General features: G+C 41.2%; 1 protein-coding gene across 3 annotated transcripts in view; it reads left to right on the top strand.

Moving 5' to 3' along the window:
* Positions 1 to 17,739, top strand: part of plxnb1b (plexin b1b) — a 116,610-nt gene that overhangs the window by 26,597 nt on the left and 72,274 nt on the right. The gene's annotated exons all lie outside the window — the stretch shown is intronic.

The raw sequence follows: 17,739 nt of genomic DNA, 5'->3' as shown, positions 1-17,739 counted from the left end.
GAGAATGTGTTTATTAAAAGGCACATTTAGGACGATCTAAAATGTTTTGAGCTGCATGTGTAAAATAACGTTTTGAATCAAAATCATCAAAGACTTATTTATTTATTTATTTCACTGCAATGACCCATTCTTAGCAGCCCATATTCAGGCGGCCCTTTTGGCATTTGCCCAATTTCCAGATGGCCAATCCGTCACCGGCCATATGGCGTGTGTCCCAGCCAGTAGGCTACCACGGCACGCCATGAAGTCGATGTTTTGGCCATTGCTTGATATTTTACACCAAAATAGCTAGAACTGTTTAGGGGGCAATCACTCAAGCTTTTATAATTATTTCCTTCAGTTCATCTGAATTACACAATGGCTCATAGGATTTGAGTTTCCTCCTCCTGCGGTGTCAAGTCCACTTCCCCCCAAACCGCATCCCACCACACTCTGCAGCTATTTAAAGTGTCAGCGGCTGCTCCCAATTACTCCTCCCCACGCCAAACCAGAAGCTCTGGCCATGCAAACGGACACCTCCCCACTGTGACTTTTATCTGTTTGTTTTCATATTTTCCTTCCCTCAGTCCGCCCTCCTCCCTTGTGCTCTTACTGTTTTTGCCTTCGCCAAGGATTATTGTGTTTTTTCTCCAGCTGACCTTGGTTACATAAACTAACGCCTGATCCCCCCCTTCCTTGATTCTCCTCCCTGTCCAAGTCCTCTTCCTCCTCTCTGTCCCACCGATCTGCCAGGATCTTAACCTTTTTTGCGCTCCCACAAAGCCCAGTGTTTTGATTACATTGTGAAATTGGAGCCAGGACTATTTATTCCCAGGCTGGAGTTGTGTGGAGGACCTGGTTGGAGGATAAGCCAGAGAGGGGGAAGCCAGGAAGCTGTTGTGGTTGAATCAGGCGGCTGGTGTCGGTGGGTGAACTGTTTGTCTTCTCATAACTTCTTTTCGTTGGACGAACATCCAGCCAGCTGTTTCAAATAAGCTGAACGCCCAGGGTCGCATCCCACTGTCAGCAGTTTCTACACATAACCCAAAACCCATCATTCAGCTCCGGCCGTTGCAGGGTGGCAGATTAGCCGCGTGGTTTGAGACGCCATCCAACTCTCAGCTGGAGGAAGGAGGCTCAGGCTCTGTTTTGGGAAGCATACACCCTGTTAAAGTGTCATTGAGACTGACACAATATCCTCTATTTCTGAGCTTTACAGCAGGAATACTGTGCAGTGGACTGTTCACCAAAATAAGTCTCGTTGAACTTTTCAACACACCCAAATACCCAGACAAATTGTATATATACACAGACAATTTGTCTTGACATTTGAACTCTGTGGAACAATACACAACAGGCCACCTTTTTAAAAATGAAGGTGTATATATTTGTGACTGCAATTTTCTCTAATCATCCAATTAAACCATCCAATTAAATGTTTACAGCCTCTTCAGGTATATTTCTGACCAGACTGGAGAGTGTGATTGGTGCTGAAACTGACTAACTCTGAGTCACATGTAGAAAACTGACCTCCAGTTCTCTTGTTGTCAGGCTGCTTTAACTTGCTCTCTTGTGTTGTTACCAGCATTTCTGTAAATGGACACGGACATATTTAGTCTCTCCACTACTCAGAGGTTATCATCGAGCCACCTCAAGCCCACATTAACTCTCCCTGTTTTCAACACTGAGCTGAGGCTGTGATTGAAGTGCAAACACTGGCTCAGTCTACAAGACTCCGGGGCACACGTTTCACTTATGGGCTGCTTCGGAGCAGGGTTAAGACTGTGTTTATTCAGTTTGTCAGCATACACACACACCCCTCTTCTCTTCCAGTAGCTCAACACTGTGTCACCTCTCTGTCTGTAACCAGCTGATCACACACACACACACACACACACACACACACACACACACACAGACACACACAAACACACACACACACACACACACAGTGTTCTCTAAACATTAACAGACCTCATTTGCTTCCTCAGGTCATACACTTCACCTTGTGTTAACTGCAAAACATTCGAATACACATCGCCTACACACACACACACACACACACACACACACACACTTACATTCACACGCATACCTCCATACTTGTGATTTTGAGTCAGGTTAGTTTTGACTTTTGTCCTCTCTAGTGAATCACTGGTTCACTATTGTTCTCATGGTCTGAAAATATAATTGTGACACATGCATGCATAGACACACACACACACACACATATATCTAAGGCCAAATGGAGATGAGCAGCCAAGCATTAGATTATAGGGAAATGATCAGCCAGGGTAGACAGGAAACACTGCAGCACAATGAAGTATGTGTTTGCACAAGTGTGTAGTGTGTGTGTGTGTGTGTGTTTGTGATCCTTTACCATAGACAAGTCTCATAGCAATAACAAGCAGACCGTGTGATGGTGTCATTTTAAAATCCATGTTTAGGTTTCACAGAACACAAAGTATGTCATTAACAATTTAGCTGCTTTCGCACACAGACAGAAGGATAGATTACAGCTTTAAAGACACGATGGAGGTGAAGATAAGGCTGCGTTCACAATCCCTGAAACCACACTGATCTGATTTAAGAGATGGATACACGAAGCAGAGGAGGACTTGCAGACGGATCTTCCGTTCGGCTTCATCCAGGCATGATTTTATTTTGGTTTGATTTGCAGTTTGGTTGCAGGCCAGCGTCCATTATCACAACTGTGCTGTTTGTGTCAGGCCTCTCACAGAGAATGCCTCTCATTCAAAGTAAGTTTCAGTACTTGTAGGCAACTTTTTTGCTGAACATGAACGCATTTTTATATAACAAAATCAGCTAAATTATTCTCAAATGCATCAGTTTCAATTGTTGTCTTAACAACAGTACAAATAAAATAAAATAATGCTGAAATAAAAACTGTTAAAATTGAAAAAATGTGTTTATCAGGAGATATCTGATGAAAATAAGTAACAGTTTGAACTAGAATTTGGTATTTGACAAAGTGGAATAATTGAAACATCTTTTAGTGATTTTATAGGAAATTCTAAAATAGCAAAGCAATCATTAGAAGTATGCGGAAACATCGATTCACTTAACAATTGCTTTTCTTATCTACAATTCTGAATGGATTCATAAATGCCCAGAGTTGATTTCTGTAATAACGTTAGTTAATAACATTATTTGGATGGAATGAAAAAAGTGGGATTCAACCATGAGGACAGTGCAGCATATGGACACACACACACACACACCAGGCTCCGTCTGCTACACTAAATGATTTGAGTCCTGATTGAAAAGTTCTGTCCAACATTCCCATACATGCTGTGTGAGTGCAATAAATACATGATGTAACAGCTGTTGCTAAGATAAATCTGGTTCGTGTGTGGTATGCTATGGCTGAAGAATGAGAATGCATTAAAACCACCCACCTCACATAGGCCAGTGCTGGGAGGGATAGATGGTGGTGGGGGGGGGGCTGCAGATTAGTGTGCCTTTAAGCGTATCAGACATCTTAATTCACATTAGGGGGTTTGGTAAAGAATCTGGAGTGATACCAAATAAACCTGCTTAAACAAGCCCATACTGTGTCCACGGATAAACTGAAGATTTGTCTCTTCTCCTTCATTCTGGCAGGTGGAGTACTCTGTGATTTGTTAGTTGGGTCACTCGCTGGTGTGTGTACGTACTCTTACCGTGTGTAGTCAGTGCTTGTCTACACAGAAGAAGGTAGGGTCTAGAAGTAAGATCAGCAACAGGCAGCTATTGGCTGTTCCATGAGGTGTGTCTGTGACTGTCTGGCTGCCGCTGCTCGAAATGAAACAAACAACAAAGTGAAAATGTTTTCTCAGACTGATGTTGAACAGCGCTGCCAGCAAATGTCAATGTACCGAGTGTGACTCAAGGAAGGGTGAGACTCGCTAATGACGACAGAGATGATGAAACCCCCCCACTCCCCCGTCTCATACGAGTGCAAGAGATGCTTGTAGTTAAAAGCAGCTTTTCCCCAAAAACTCATTTTTTCCCTGTTGTAAAAAAAGGTGTTGGTTCATGAGGCATGAGCTTTCTCCTTTTCTGAGGAGGATAAGCAAGACAGAGGTGATTATTTCTCATCTATCAATTGATCAGCCTTCCACTCCTTCTACATCTACTGTTGTCAGACTGAAGGCTTCATTAGAAATGACATTTGAATTGTGTATATAGTGAAATTCTGCGTTAAGAACCACGTTTACATCATTTAAGCCAAATTATAACAACCCATGTGTAAGACTGTGTATCTGGCCGTTAACATCAGTGGTCCTCTCAGTTGTTTGTGGATTAATGAATGCTGCTTTTCAGGCTTCCTGTGGAAATGTCTGCAGTTTCAGTTGTGAACATGACAGGATGTGGTGGCTACAGAATACGAACTGTTCTGTAGCCACATGAGCTGCTGACCCTGTCAAGTGATGGTTGAATGTGGTCATGTCAAGAAAAAAGACCATCCTTCGCCTTGTTTGAGTGTGAAGAGAAGAGGACTTGGCACTGTTTTTACAAACTGACACAATGTCACAAATGAGAAGCACCGGAGCTTGTAGAGCTGCAACCATCAGTCCATTAATCGATTCCTTTCAGTAATTGTTTGAACTTTATTATCTTAACTTTATCTGGTTACAGCATCTCAAATATGAGGATTTGCTGTTTTTCTTTCTCATACATGACAGTAAATTGTCATCTCTGTGAGGTCTAAACAAATGTGAATGGTATTTTCTAGACTAGAGAAGATAGTCAGCAGATGAATCAGTACTGAAAATAATCTTTAGGTGCAGCTTTAATTACTTAAAGGAGCGTCTGTTCAGCCCTTCAGGGAACTGAAAGCTCAAACATCAAATAGCAGTATTTTCCTCAAGAGGTGACCATGAGGGATGTAATGATGTTTGTAATCAGTGCTTTAATGACTTTAAGTCTGTCAGCAGTGAATCCATTATCACTTGGTGTGTGTGTGTGTGTGTGTGTGTGTGTATGCCAGGAGGATGTGGTCATCTCAGAAAGTGGCTGCTAATCATAAATCTATTCTCCTGGGGACTGTAAAACACTGGCAGACCATTTGTTCCTTGGGACCTAATGCTGCTGATGACAAAGATGCTACTTTTTATAAGAGCAGTGTGGAGCTGCAGCCTGTCAGCCCCACGCTGCTACAGCAGGTATCTCTACGCTTATCATTTTTCAGATTAAAAAAAAAACTCAACAGTTGTGCTGAGTCTCTTCACGATCCTGTGTGGCTGATCAGTAATACTGATTCAATCCTGTATGGACATAGTTTCTTATGAATTAAGCTTTGTGTGTAAACACAGCAGTCCAGTATATCATTTGGTGGTGTATTTTAGGGAAACAGCAGAATTTTCATACATGTTAATATAATGAATATAGATGAGTCAGTGTCAGTGATTATAATAAATTGTTGATTAATTGCTGTTAATAATTTATTCGATTAAAAATATATTAACCGATAATGCAGAAGATGAAGGAAGTCAGAAAATGTTCTGTAGTAGGGATGCACGACGTTGGATTTTTTGCCGATATCTGATATGCTGATATTTTCCATCTCATTTGTGCTGAGGTGATACCAATATATGTGCACATTTTTTTCTTCTTCTTCTTCTTCTTCTTCTTATTCTTCTTATTCTTCTTATTCTTCTTCTTCTTATTCTTCTTATTCTTATTCTTATTCTTCTTCTTATTCTTCTTCTTATTCTTATTCTTATTCTTATTCTTATTCTTATTCTTATTCTTATTCTTATTCTTATTCTTATTCTTATTCTTTAGAAAGACGATATATGAAGGAAGAACTTAGGAAGACTGGAGTTCAGGAGCTCAGCATTAAAACTTAAATGAAGCTGCCAAGTGGGTGGAGCAGTAGAGTTTTCTTTGAGTTTATCAGGCAGACAGGATTAATGTGTAGGATTTAATCTCTGGTCCACATGCTGAAGCAGAAGGTGGCGGTAATGCACCTAGGTTGCCAACCGCTGTTATAATCCAAAAAGAAGAAGTTTTTTTCCAACAGAGTGGTACATCCTGTCAGCTGAGGCGTTTCCTGTTATCTGTGCACACTTCACTCAGCTGCCTGACAGACCCTCTGTCCATCATGTAGTATGTAATATGCATTATATTTAATATAAAGTGAGGAGACTGGGGTAACCTGTTCTATTTATTTGATAACATTATAGTTTATTTACTGTTAAAGGCTGCAGCACCTTGGATTAATTGTTAGATAGAACACATAGTCTGATCTAATTAATGTCATTGAATAAAGCAGGAAGTTGTGCAGCTGTTTGCAGTTTAATGCTTTGGATTTGGTTGGAACAGGGACAGATGGGAGTGGCAGCTCCACAGTTTTAATGAAGTCATTATTTTGTCTTATTTAATTTATAATTCAAGTAACTGGCTGTTTACTTGATCTGTTCTTTACATCCCTAATATACTCTGATCTTGTTGTTGAACATAGTGGTTACAATGCTTTTATTATGAAAAAACCTCCAGCGTATTTCATAAATTATTAATGATTAACCGATTATTGATTGTTAACATGGGTGACTGTTGATTTAAGGACATTGTTTAAAATTTGCATTCCCATATGAATATAATAAATGTTATTTTTTTGTTGTTTATGCTAACGTTACTCGTGTTCAGGGGGGAGGGAGGAGCTGCTGGTCGATTGTTTGGGACACAGTAAAGCTAACGTCTGTGTTAGCGTTATTACTGCTCCTAGTTGCCATTTCCCACTGGAATATGTTTCATATGTTGGCTAGTCAGAGCTAACAGGTCTATCAACGGTGTTGTGTGGTTAAAAAAAGTTTTGAAAATGGAAGGATGAGTGTCACATACAGTCATTTTACTAGTTTCCAGCAAGTTGCTTTCTTTCTAAATACACAAAATGTCCATATTTAAGTTGTCATTTTTTCTCTTTCTGCTGCACAAGCATCCTCGTTTGCTTATAAATGGGAAACCCATCTATTGAGTGTTTTTAAATCATTTTCTGTGTTTATCTGTCTGTTTGACAGTACATGAAAGCATTAAACAAACAAATGATGTAATGCCGAGTGCAATCGACCCCGCTTATCTCTGCACCCTTAGCGGGACAAGGTGACTTTCCTGCAGCGAGGCGGCTCGCAGCAAGCAGAACAAAATAATCAAATCATGTCATTTAGTCGTCGTCTCGTCTTCTTTTCCTGACTCCATTTTCGTCTCAGGAGCCACATGAACTACGCCTGAACTTCATATGACTTCCACCATCGAGACAGAAGAATGAAGAGTAGAGGCCACTCACTCATTTCACTGATTGTGCCCTCTTTTTTTTTTTTTTTTTTTAATTTAAAGTCACCTACATTCGTCTTGTGCTTCCCGGATGAGCAGAGCAGGGTGCAGAATCTCAATCACTGCTTGACCATTTCCATGACATTCACTCACTGCCTTAAGCCTTTCAGGTACCTGCAGCTTTTTTTTTCCATTTACTTCCATATCCTCCTCTCTAATGCCCTCCTCTTCAAAGATGCTCCAGACCTGAAGGATATTAGACTCAGGCAGGGTTGAGTGCTTTTAGCAGGTGGTGTGTCGCTTAATGTTTGAATCCTGTGCTGTCAGAAGTAGAGGGAGGGGGTGGTGCTGTGAAAAGGTGAATAAAAGTGGGTCACTCATGGGTTTCCCTTCCATACCGTGATTTAGCTTTGAAAGCAAAATGCTGAAACAAGGTTTTTGTCTCTGTTAACATCTTCAACATGCTTCCATGATACAATATAACCCCCAAACTACAAAGAGCTTTTACTTTAATCTTTGTAATCCACATTTCAAATTTGTGGATGCAAATGTATCCAAACCCCTGAGAAAAAGGACAACAAAAACAACAGCAAACACTTCTGCAAGAAATGTGGTTGTGCATTTTAGATACAGTCCTAATTAGGTATTCTCAGTTGAACCGTGGCCTGCATCGCATTCTGCTTTTTTGCTATTCAGATGTATTGAAATGAGAGGATGTGCCATTTGCCGCTCTGCTGTGGTTTTGTTGTTTGGTTTTGATTATTTGCTTGTTGGTGGCTGAGGTTTTGGCGTAGCAGCTGTGTGGACTTGCTTCCCAATCTGTTCCAAGATTTTTTAAAAAAATGTTATGTAAAATGTAAAGGGTATATTAATTCAAAAGGTGCGCTGTGTCTTTTTCTAGTTGAGATAGCTTGATTGGATTTCCACAGGATGTGATGAAGTCATTCCAGACAATTCTTAACCAGGACAGGCATTTCTTATTTTTCTCTCAATCTCAATAATTCCCATCCTCCACGGTATCCCCATACCCTCACCTCTCTCATTTAACCAGCCGTTCTCTACCTCTGTTCTCCCTCCCCCTTTCCATTCATCCAAGACAGACTAAATTAATAGACAGACTGAGAAAGACCAAAGACTCAGAGAGACAGAAAGCTAAATTAGATGGCGAGAGAGACAAAAAAGAGGCAATACATGGGAGGGCGATGGGGAAATGGATGGAGCAGAGGCTGGTGGGGTAGAGTGATGAGATGAAGAAAACGAATAGATTGAAAGAGACAATGGACAGATTAGGGATAGAGGCCAGATGATACCCAGAGGTACAGTTAAACACACATGAGGCCGATCAATAAGGTATGCTCGACCTGAGGGAGGGGGCCTTACCCACTGACACACACACACACATACACACACACACATCTCAGGGGATGAAAGGACAATACACACCCAATTTTGCACCCATCCCATCCCCTCCCCTCCTCCACCACACTACACACACATTTACACACAGACACTATCACTGGTCTCTGGGGGTTTGAGCAGTTGACAAATTGGAGCTCACTCCTTGCTTTAAACCACCGACCAATTAAGCTTTGAACAGAGAAACCCAAGCATGGAAAAGCTGCAGTGTGGTCAAAATGACCACACACTCTGTACAGTATAGAACCTGACTGCTGAGATGAATCATGGCAGAGGTCCATCTAACTAAAATAGAAGGAGTCTCTGTTTGTATGTATGTATGTCCTTCGATTTCCTCAACAACCATTCATCTGATTGACTTCATACCTGGCAGGTGTATTGCCCAGGACCCAAGGAAGTGCAGTGTTGAGTGTGAAGTTGTTTGGATTAGCGGTTCTCGAGAAAGCTCCAAGCAGTAAAATTTTCAGCAAAGTTAGTAATTAACATTGAATCGCTGCTGCTGTCTCTTCACTTCCCGTGGCGTCAATGAGCGGAAACACAACCAGCGCCACTCTGCCATTGCAACCCACACTGTGTCTGGAGGGAGGATTACACCCATAATGATAAGAACTACCATCTAAAATGGAAGGAGTCTCTGTCTGTCTGTATGTATTCCTCAACTTCCAACCCCTAGTTTAAGAACCATTTATCTAAAATATTTGTAGTTGCTTCAAGTTAAGAGTTTTCATCACTGCTAAAAAGTTTCCTCAAGTTACAGATCATTTTGCATCGAGCAAAGCAAAGCTGCAGTGAATTAAAATATTAATTCATGTCAGTTGTTATCATATCGCCACCTTTAGCTGAAAATGTGGGTGAAGTGTTGCTTCATGTACTGGTGAGATGATAAACTACGCCCCAGGAAGTCCAGTTGGAGTAACAGAACATGAGTTTGAAGGCTTATCAGACAACAAAAGACTAAACATAGTTTTATGATTATATGAGGAAGGATTTTTACTGCTCTGGAAAGTAATCACAGAGGGAGTCTTATCTTTTATCACAACAATCAATACATGAGTAGAAATAAAGCTTTGATGTTGAGATGCACCGATCAATCGACCAGTGACCCAATCAGTGTCATATGTCTGATTTTGTACTGGTCAAATTTACACGTGCCGTACCATCGTTCAAGTTGTGCACACAGAAGCACAGACAGTAAACATAAACAGTAAGACAAAGGTCAGGACACACCGCCTACCTTTACCTGTGTGTGACGGCTGACTCACTGAACTGCTACTGCCAGCCCTGTCTTTCTATTTGCGTTTGCGGTGCACATATGAGGAGGAACAACCATGTAAACATTTGGAACAAACTTAATCTTAATCAGACGCTTAAAACACCAACCACCCAAGACAAGTTCCTGTGTCTTGCTTGCCATCTGCTGATTAAAGTGAAGGGGGTTAGCCCGGAAGTTATCGACAATGGGTTAGCCTATCCTGATGGACCAGGCTCACTTAAGCTGGACTGACCTTTGGACCAGCTATTCTCATTTTAGTGACAATTTCAGCCACTCCTAAGGAATGAACGGAGAAATGTTTGGCTGCTGAGTCTTGGGGGTTCATGCATTTATATTGAGATTTTAAGAAAACCAAATGTACCATGATATTTACTGTTACTGTCCATGCTTCAAATTATACTGTGATATAAAATTTTAGGCCATACCGCCCAGCACTAGTTCATACAATTGAATTTTCCATTTCAGAAAAGTCACAAAAATGTTTATGTATGCTGTCAATTATAGTTCTTAGAAAGAAAGAAAATCAGAATGGTCCAAAATCAGAATCGGCCAAGAAAATTGCAATCGGCGCGTCTCTACTATGATGTAACAGAATAAATGACCAGGAATGTAATTCCTTTCACATTTGATTCACCACTGCATTGTCTGGTCTGATAATATTAGTTAATGTGGGCTTGTAAAAGGTTCAACTGTTTGTCGGATGAGTCTGTGTTTTTTTACGGGAGCCAACTGCATGGCACCCCCACTGAGACCATGTCCTCAATAAACCATGGCCCCCGCTGCGTTTTTCTCCTCCAAAAACAAAGCTTTTCCAAAATGACTTTTAGAGTGTGTAAATGTGAAAATGCCAGCTTGGCATTGTAGTGTTTAAGGGGAAAATGGAGCTTTGAAGAAACATTGTCATATTGAAAACAAAACAGATGGTGGCAGTAGTGAGGCATTTCATTGGAAGAGGAAGACCAAACACAACGACAATAACAACGATGGTGGACGGCTTCATGCGAGCGTTGTTCTCTTCATTGTCTACTTTGACAGCTTGGTTAGAGTTAAATGTAGCTAGCCACCTTTCTCTGCTGAAACTGTTGTAATCTGCTCGCAATAAACAAAATGTCAGGAAGCCGCAGCGGAAATGGAAATAGTATACTGTTTCTTATTTGCTGGTTTTCTGTAGCTGACTTGCTCATCAGTCCTCCTCACATGCCCAGTAGGAGGACAATTACCCATTTTGGTGTTTTAATGTGGAGGTATTTGCAGAAACCAGTTGAAACGCCTGCTGTGGACGCATGTCGATTTTGCTTGAAAACAGCATTCTAGAATTTAGCCGGTTTAATGTAGATCTAGTCTGAATGTTGTCTAAATGGGGCCTTCAACTGCCAGGATGCATGTGTTGGGGACCTTTCTTATGTCAGATTACTGCATGGTAATTTCTGTATTGATGATGGCTAGAGTGGCTCGTTGGACCGCTCACAGTACAAGACTTTCAAGGAAACTATCAAACATGTTTTATAACAAATGGGACGTCCCAGACAAGGTTTGGAGCATGAAGGGGCAATTAAAAAGGGGTGTGTTGACCCTCACACAGCAGGGGTGTGCTGAGGCTCCATAACAGCCCTGCCAACATACTGATTGTGGAAGATCACAAGAGAATGAAACAGGAGATCGAACCGTGTGAGCACATGGCCTGAAGGAAGCTGATTAGCAAAGCAGATTGGTTGTAGAGTGACTCTTCTTTAGTTGTAGTTGTACAGAGTGCAGGGAGAGAACAGGCCCAACCAGAGAGGACTCACTGCTGGGAGGAAGAATTAATGAAGACATTTGGGAATTAGAAGCAGCACCGCAGTGTGACTGTACGTTTGTGCTAACATGCTGATTAGATGTTTGTGTGTGTGTGCGTGTCTGTGAATGTGTGTGTGTGTGTGTGTGTGTGTAAGAGTGTTTAATTACTGGTCTCTAGTTTACTGCCAGCTTGTGCATCTGTTACCTGACTCCTTCAAAGCCCACAGATCCAAAGGAGCGGTGAGCAGCAGCCTGTGAAACCGAATACACTTTGTATCCTCATCTGCTGTTTACTAGCTGTGCAGACACAAGGCGGAATGACGAGACACCGAAGCTGCAGCTCCACTACAGCTGTCAACTGCTGGAAATAGCCTCATTGTACAAAAAAAAGTATTGGAAGAAGTAGAATGGAGTTTAAACTCTCCATGAATTTACTGTGTAATGTGTAATTACATGTGTAGTGCTACACTGGTGTCAACATTTGTGTAACATCAGTCATGGTGATACACAGAGCTTCTGTGGCTCTATCTGAGCTGGCCAGCAGGGAGGACAGAGTAATGACTGGTATTTAGGCTGCTGTCAGGCCACTGTGCTGATAACAGTGTGTGGGAGAGACTGTGGAAATAGACTGTCAATCCTTCAATATGACTCCCATAACCACCACAGCACCCTGGACACATACACACACACTTGGAGCAGAGGAGGTATGATAAAGCACAGGGGAGTTGTGTTGGAGCTTTATACAAGCAATCCAAATATTTTCTACCCCTTGTGCGTTCCAGACAAAGAAGAAATAAACACTGTCTTTTAGTGGTGCAACGGATCATAGTTGATCCGTGATCTGTACAGATCGCCCCCCACAGTTCGGCACACATGTGAACCGTGGATTAATTGCAAAATTTAATGTCTCATTTAAGACAAAGTAAACAAACTGCTGTAAGTACAAGCTGCAGGACAAGATGTATGTTCATGTTTGTAAGTTATGAAGTTTTAATGATGTGGACACAGACTGTTGTTTCATGCACTACCATGTCTTAAGAGGAAGGTATAATACTTCATATTGCAATTTAATTTAACAATTGAACTTTGAATATTTTATATATTTTAAGATTTTATTTAAACATTGGACATCTTGAATGTTATTTTCATTTAAGATCATGGGCAAAGGTTCCATGCTGTAAGTGTTTTACAGAATATACGGAAAACAAAGTTTTATAAGTCTCTTTTTTTTTTCTTTTTTTTTTGCTGATCCGAAAAACGATCCGAGTTTTGTGATCTGTTGCACCCCTACTGTTTTTCTCTATGGTGCAGGACTGGACCACATCAACACAATGAAGTCCCACTGTCAGAAGCCAGGGAACCTCATTTTAATTAGGTCTTGCAGATTTGGATGCTGAGTTCTCCAGACCCAGTTGGGTATAGCAGTAGCACTTGTAAGTCTAAAGCCTTGACTAAAGTGGACAGTATATATATTCTATTATTACATAATATTACATTAGTGTTAGCATGGAGTAGGACTGGATAAGTCATTGAAAAGTAACCAAAACCAACATTACAACTCCCTTACCGACCTAATTTTAGTCACACTGATATGCTTTGGTTGGTAGGCTGTCTTCATACATGTAGGTTGTCCCTTGAAAGGGTCAGGTCCTAATAATCAGGATTTAAGCTTGCACCAGAGTCACGCTGGGTCCAAATTATATTCAGTCTAATCAAGTAGGGTAGGGTTCCCTTTTACTGCTGCTGGTTTTGGGTCTCTGTAAACATGTCTAATATGGATCTGAGTGGACTCTATCAGCTCTGACCAAGCGCTGTGTCATCATCATCGTCACAGGACAAAAATGTGTTTTTGACGCATAACAAGGTCCAAAATGTTGGTCCCATGTAGACCACGAATGCAGAGGAGATTACAGCAGAGCAGCTGGACCAACATAAACTAACAGAGAGGAATGAAACATATCCGTAGCAGATTATCTAACATGCTTATTTGAAAGAGTTCAACTTCCTGCTTCAACCTTTCTTACTGTTGTTGTACAGAAACACAGTTTTACTGCACAATAGACAATTCTTCCATACATTTGGGTTGTTTTCAATTTAATTTTCATTTCCATATAAGTGATTAAGATAACTGAATCAGGGGTTTGTCAGTCTGTCTGATAGTGGATGCTGTTTTGAAACTCAGTTTTTTAGTGTCGCCATGTCCCCAAATAAGAGAAATGAGATCATTAAAACGGATTATGAAATATCAACCAAACTACAAAAAAAACAGCTGAATTAAAGCTTTTCAGCATATGTATTATTGTGGTATATATAGGTAAATCCTATCCCAGGTCATGGAAGTCTAGTACCTGGTAGTGGAACTTTGCCTGAAAAAAATACAGTAAAGATGCAAAATTAAAAGCTACATTTTCCTTTAACTCAGACACTAACAAGGCTGAAATCTGATGGTTTATCAGTGTCAGTGTGTCATGAACTGTAACTTTAAGAGAGCAGACAGATTCTCCCCCTGCCACTGTAGACAAGAGCAAACAGAGATGTGTTTGTTGATAGTCCATGGCAGAGTCAGGGTGCGGTTGCGTTCGGCAGCTGGAGGTCTATTGTTGTCTGATTGTGTATTTGTAGGCCAGACACACCCGTACACACATAAATCTGCCTTGTGATTATCCTGCTGAAACCTGGAGGAGTGGGGGTGTCCGCTCTATGGGTAGAAGGTGTTCAGTGTAAGATGATGCTACAGCGAGGGCGTAGGTTTGGTTTTAACTTTGACTTTTTTTTGACGGACAGCCAAAATAATAGTGTATATGTACTTGTTCTCTATCACTCACAGATCAGTTGGACAGGCTAAGGCTAATTTAGCTAATAAATAATATTCATGTCTTGAAGACACATATGGAATAATAACTCTGCTCTTGATCCACTCATGGGAAAGGGGAGAGATGGCATTAAATAGTAAACATTTCACCCACTCATTTCATAGATTAATGTTTGGATTGATCACAGAACATTCTTATTAACTAAGCACTTTGGGCCTTCTTTAAAAAAGGACCTGATGTCTTAATTTGCTTTTGGGAGGAATTTTCACCAACAGTAATAAAGTTGTTTAATTTAACAGCATGTCTGATCAACCGTTGCTACCGTCCATACCCAAATCTACACCCATGTGCTACAGTGTGGGGAAGGGAGTGAGTTGGTGCGTGTCAGTCACTCTTCTTTATCGATCTTCTAACTAGGACCTCATCTGTGACACCACTGGGGACTACAGTAGCAGTGACACTACTGCTCATATTGATCACGTGTGTGTCAAAATTGTCCGAGGCACAGAGAGCTAAAAACCAGTCAGTCTCAAATCTGCTTTTTTTTTTTTTTTCCTCCACCTCAGATTCTGAGCCCTGGAGCAAGTGAAAACGTGGTCAACTTTTTTCAACTTCACCAGGACAGACCCATATCTACCTTTTAGCAGAGAAGGCAGAAAAGATTTGGCAAATTTTTCATGGGCGCAACCCATATCCTCAACACTGCTGCTCATCCCACAAATGCATGTTCCTTACAAATGTGGCACCATTTAAAAGGGAAATAAACAGGCTTTCCAACTGTATAAGATTTATTGCCAAGAAGCATTGTTACAAGAAAGAAATAATCTACCAAACACAAATTTCCTTACTTTTTGTGCTATGTTTAGATGCATCAGGACAACAGTATTTTTCAGATAGAAAGAAATCAATCATTGAAACAACACATATTAAACATTCACTTTTAAGAGAGTGGGATTTCTAAGAGAAACTATTTTAATGGCAGTAAATCCAGTCATTTATTAGCTTTAAAGCTTAGACAGAATGAGACATTTTGTACTTCCACCATTCAGTCCAAGCATGACCTCTTGACAGATCCCAGGGAAATCAGCTCAGAGTTGAGCAAATATTATACTAACCTTTTATTCTGTTGAGATTTCGCCTGACCCAGTTAGCTGTAACATGTTTTTTTGATAATATACAGCTTCCATCTTCACACAGGAGGCTTTACCACAGGAAGAGTCCAGTAAGTTAGAGGTTCCTTTCTCATCATCAGAACATCTAGAAGAAATTAAGAAAATAATAAAAGATAAATGACCGGTTGGGATGGTATCCCACGTGAGTATTATTAGAAATTCTGAGTTGAACTGGGGCAGCCTATTTAAGATATGATATTGTTTTCTGTGGAGAAAGGCTGTGTTGATAAAGGTGCTTTTCAAACTGTTGCACCCAAGTTATGGAATGCTCTCCCCTTATCGCTGCAATCCCTCGACTCTTGTGACATCTTTATGAAGCAGCTGAAAACATTTTTATTCAGACAGGCTCTCGGTTAGCCTGTCTGAATAGTGGCTCCACTTTGTTTTTTAGTATGGTTTATTTCCTCATCTGTGTTTTGGAACTTTTGTACTTGTTTTTGTGTCTCTGTCGTCATTTGTTTGTTGTTGCTGTGGTTTTAACTTGTCAGCCCTGCCCTGTTTGTTGTCATTGCTATTTTGAATAGAGTGTTGTCATCAATGTAAAACACTTTTTGATTTTGTATCTGTGAAAGGTGCTTTACAAATACTTACTTCCTTACTTGCTAATGTTGGAGTCCTTTAAGTCCTTCCTAAGCCGAGGTGGTAAGGGAATGTGGTGTTTGATGTGGGCTCACACAATATACTGTGCATGTTGATACATGTACGTGGATTTACCAAATTTTCTTGGTGCACCTGGGTTGGGCGTTCAACCGACGCCCAACCCCGGTTGTGGTAAAAGGGTTATCAAGCCATGATGAGTGATGAGTGTTGAGCCATTTAGATCATCAACCACAAACATGAGAAGCTATCCAGCTGCTCTCAGTTGGAGTTTCCATGTAAGAGTTAAAGACTGCCAAACCTGAGCAGCTTTAAAGACAGAAAACATAGGAAGCCCTCCTTCTTGCTTAAATCCTCAGACATATTTCCTCTTTAAAGTTATTTAGTGACAACATTTCTGAGTGAGTGCATGACAAATCTGAGTTCTGTTAGAGGACACTGAAGAAAAGAGTGTGCATCTCTGTGTTTGTGCATATCTTCCATCTTTACTGGATGTTCCCATTAGTCTTTGACATTTTTTCGGCGTCCACACAAACACATTACTAACAGCAAGCAGCAGGAGAGTGATGGGGGCTGGGAGGGTGCCTATTGTTTTCTAAATGTCGCCCTCCATCTCTTGTATTGGAACAGAAGGGGTGAGAGCTGCTCACCAACTAGCAACCAACCCCCATCACAAACACGCACACACACACACACACACACAAACACACATATAAATACACACACACTCTTGTTTTTCCCAGCCTCCCACTTCCTGCCACAGAGGGAGGAGGACATGGATGCAGAATGGGACCACTGGTGCGTTTTGATTGCTCCACAACAGTGGGGATGAGTCATAAATCAAACCCATGACCTGTCCCAGCTCCTAATCATCCCCCACATGCACTCTCCCACCTCCCCTCATTTTCCAAAAAATGCATCTTCTCATCTTTACCCAGGCTTGGTTTGGACTGGTCGCACTGGGAATTGATCGGGACCATCATTACATGCAGATGGAGGGGTGAGGTGCAGCAGTAGCTCCTCTATCTCTGTGAGATAAACACGTTATGGATTTTTCTCCCAGAGTGGAGAGAGAGAGAGCTGTAGGTTTTACCTCCTGTGGTTGGGAGGACGCTGCCTGTCATAACACTGAATGGGAAGTGTGTGTGTGTGTGTGTGTGTGTGTGTGTGTGTGTGTGTGTGTGTTGGAGGTGGTGACACACACACTCACCCCTCACCCAGCTTATCAGTGCCCGGGCAGCTGTGTACCTGATGCTGTGTAATCTCATTGATCCCATTACCAACATGATGAACCAGTGCTCAGGCTCCAGAGTCCTGTTCTGGTGTGAGAGGGGCAGCTGGATGCGATGCTGCATGTTGGACTGATCGCTTTTCACTTCAAAATGTAGACGTTTTAAAGGAACACCACAACATTTTGTCAAACATTTAGCTATGT

Source organism: Thunnus thynnus, chromosome 4 (assembly GCF_963924715.1).
Source record: "Thunnus thynnus chromosome 4, fThuThy2.1, whole genome shotgun sequence".
Classification (NCBI taxonomy): domain Eukaryota; kingdom Metazoa; phylum Chordata; class Actinopteri; order Scombriformes; family Scombridae; genus Thunnus; species Thunnus thynnus.
The sequence above is the reverse complement of the archived record's forward strand: the minus strand, read 5'-3'. Positions and strand labels throughout refer to the sequence as shown.